General features: G+C 38.0%; 1 protein-coding gene across 1 annotated transcript in view; it reads left to right on the forward strand.

Moving 5' to 3' along the window:
- The window catches only part of GRIK2 (glutamate ionotropic receptor kainate type subunit 2), a 944,667-nt gene that overhangs the window by 570,918 nt on the left and 369,980 nt on the right, over positions 1 to 3,769 (forward strand). The gene's annotated exons all lie outside the window — the stretch shown is intronic.

Genomic DNA, 3,769 nt, shown 5'->3' on the forward strand with positions numbered 1-3,769 from the left:
GTAGGCATATGGATATTATCCTATCACTGACAGCATTGTACTTCAGGAAAGATCTTGAAACATCCTTTGTGATGATGAATGCCATGCCATTCCTCTTCAAATGGTCATTCATGGCATAGTAGACCACATGGTGGTTTGATTCAAAATGGCCAAAACCAGTCTGTTTCAGCTCATTAATGCCTAGGATATCAGTCTTTATGCATTTCATTTCATTTTTGACAACTTCCAATTTTCCTAGATTCATTCTTTGTACATTCTATGTTCCCATTATTAATGGATGTTTGCAGCTGTATCTCCTCAATTTGTGTCATGCTATGTCAGCAAAAGGAGGTCTCAAAATCTTTACCTTATCCATGTCATTAAGGCTGGTTCTACTCTGATGATGCACCTCTTTCCTGGTCCTATTTTGACAGCCTTCTAACCTAAGTGCCTTATCGTCCTGCACTGTATTGGACAATGTTTCTGGGCTATTCATAAAGTTGCACAGTAATGTATCAGACAGTGTTTCTCTGCTATTCATAAGGTTTTCCCTGGGCAATTCCTTGAGAAGTGGATGACCTCCTCCTTCTTCCTAGTCTGTCTCAGTCTATAAGCTGTTAAAACCTGTGCACCATGTGCAACCCTGCTGGGTCTGAGACACCGGTGGCACAACCTCAACCCTCACAGCAACACGCCACCACAGGAGGACACACTGACAGACAGATTTGTCTCCCTTAGCTGTTGAAAACCTCTCTACCCTCTCTTCCCTCCCCTTACCTAGATCCTGCCTCTTTCCCACCTCTTGGGTGGGCTGTAGCCTGGGTCACCAGCCTTACCTGGATCCCTGACTCTGCTTCCTCACAGAGGGAGTATGATTCCATACTTGCTATCAATTGAGGAAATTTTTGTCAGCTTATTTATTTATTAGAACCATGGACTATAAGTCAGGACAATCCTTTATTTTGTTTTCCTTTTTTTGGAAGCACTGTTTTGCTTTAGTAAGATATGACCAAGTCCCTTAAGTATTTTTTTTTCCACTTCTAAAATGGAAAAAAGTTAACTAAATACTGTTGACCTCACTGAATTGTTGTAAGTATGGTGACTCTGTACATTGTGGTTTACCTAGGTGTATCTTTCTCGTGTAAATACTAATAGCACCCTCTTATATTTTTTTAAAATACTGTTGTTTGGGTGAAACTGTATGGTTACTCTAGTAATATGGATTAAATTAGAAAGAAATATGAAATTATTTAAAAAACCATACAGCACTATACAAAATTATGGCATCATTCATCTTTAATTTCATTTCATTTGTTCCGTGGTCATAAAAACAATGCAAGCTTATTGTTGGTAATTTGTAAAGTATATAAAGGATAACAAAGGAAACAAAATTAAAGTGAACTAGGCACATGCTCAGAGCCAATCAAAGGTAATGTTTCATACACCCTCCCTCTAGTCTTATCTACATATATTTTCTTTATCTACTGAGTCAATTCCAATTCTTCCTAACCTCATATGTTATAGAGTAGAACTGAGCTCCACAGGATTTTGTTGGCTATAAACTTTATGGAAGCAGATCACCAGGTATTTCATCTGTAGTGCCACTGAGTCAGTTGCAAATGCCAACCTTCCGGTTAGTATTCCACCCTCTCTCTCAGGGGCCTTCATTTCATCATGGCCCTGTGGCTAATGGCCCAGCTTCTAGACAGAAGGTCTGGCTGCCTATGTCCTATTACTTCTTCACTAACCATCAGGTGAACTAGGCAGATACCGCTCTGTGCTAAAATTACCTCATTTATTAAAAGTAGAAATAGTATTTATCTATCTCAGAGGGTCATTGGTAAGGAGCTCTGATGATGTAGTGGGTAAGGCTGTTGTTGTTGTTGTTATGTGCCGTCGAGTCAAACCCGACTCATAGCGACCCCTCCCTGGGTAAGGCATTTGGCTGCTAATGAAAAAAGTCAGTGGTTCAAACCCATCAGCTGCTCCCTGGAAGAAATGTGAGGCAGTCTTTTTCTGTAAAGATTCACAGCCTTGGAAACCCATAGTGGGTCGCTCTGAGTCAGAATCTACTCAATGGCAGTGAGTTTGGTTTTGGTTTGGATAAGACACCACAGTATTGTTGTGTGCTATCTAGTCTATCCTGATTCATAGTGACAATAAAGGACAAATTAAAACTGCCCCACAGGGTTTCCTAGCCTATAACTTCTATAGAAGCAGTCTTTTCTCCCAACAAGTCATTGGTGAATTTGAACCACTAACCTTTCAGTTAGCAACTGAACATTTAACCAGTGTACCACTAAGACTCCCTAATACAGTGGTAGTTATATCTAAAGTAATTTAGTTGACCAATAGGTGATTTACCTTAGAAAGCATATTTAATCCATCTTTTTATTCCTTTTTTTTTTCCTACTGAATTATTGGACATTCTCCTCTGTTGTAAGAGGGAAAATAACTAGATAGGCAAAAACATGATAAATTATTAGGTAGTGCTGGTGTGATAAAAATACCACAAATGAATGGTTTAAAGAATAGAAATTTATTTTCTCACAGTTTAGGAGGCTAGAAGTCTGAATTTACCTTGTGACTCTAGGAGGATGCTAGAGTCCAAATTTTTTTTGTGACTCTTCGAGGATGTCCTATATTTTCTATTTTAGCTCCAAAAAAAAAAAGCTCATTGCCATTGATTAGATTCTGACTCAAAGCAACACCCACTGGGTTTCCAAGGCTGTAAATCTTTACAGAAGCCTACTGCCACATCTTTCTTCCACAGAGAAGCTAATGGGTTCAAACCACCAACCTTTTGGTTAGCCTTAACTAGTATGACACCAGAGCTCCTTATTTTAGCTCCTACTAGCTGACAGTCATTAGAATTACTGGGTTTGTATATTCATCAGCTTTCATTACCTTCAGATAGTGACCTTCTTCCCCTGCTTCTTCTGTCTGCTTGTCTCTGCTGTTTCTTATCTTCTTACTCCTCATTTGTCGACCATCTTGTTATCCAACACTTCATATTTAAAATAATAGTGAAAAATCTACTATCTGACTATTTTGAACATTAATGACATATGTCTGGCAATAATGAATACTGAGGTACAAGATGAGAGTAATAATGGCTGTGATAGTTAAAGTATATGTCAGCTTGGCTGGGCCAGCATTCTCAGTGGTTGAACAGCTATGTGATGATGTAGTTGTCTTCCATTTTTTGATCTGGTATAGTCATCCTCCATTTTCTCACAATGCTTATTTCTGCATAATGACTTGGTCTTTAGAACATAACCACATCCATAAATGAGGAATGGGTAAAATTTAGAAGTGATTAGGTCTAGAGCACACACTACACTGATAGGGCATCATTAATATAACAGAGAAAACCTTATTTCTAGAAGGAATTACATCAACAAATATTGATGTTAAGATTTCAACATGTAATTTGGAAGGATATGATTCAATCCATAATACATGGTAGGGATTTTTTTAGGAATCACTAAAAATAAATTACTATTGAGACTTTTATTTAGTTAAATGCATTGTTGACAAAATATACTAGGGCTTGCACTTACATGTAACTATTATACCATCTCTACTCTTATAAATAACAGAAATTACTAGTGTTTCTGTGTTTGTGCTCCACTAGTTAAAGAAGCAATGATAGTGAGGATGGCCAAGGATGGGGCAGGGTTCATTCTGCTGTATGTCACGTCACTATGAGTCAGAACTGACCCAGCAACATCTAACAATAACAATAATCAAAGGAAGATAGGCATTTTAAGTGGTTATTAGGAAAGCC

Source organism: Orycteropus afer, unplaced genomic scaffold, assembly GCF_000298275.1.
Source record: "Orycteropus afer afer isolate SDZICR_OR568_19922 unplaced genomic scaffold, OryAfe1.0 scaffold00087, whole genome shotgun sequence".
In the NCBI taxonomy this organism is placed as follows: Eukaryota; Metazoa; Chordata; class Mammalia; order Tubulidentata; family Orycteropodidae; genus Orycteropus; species Orycteropus afer.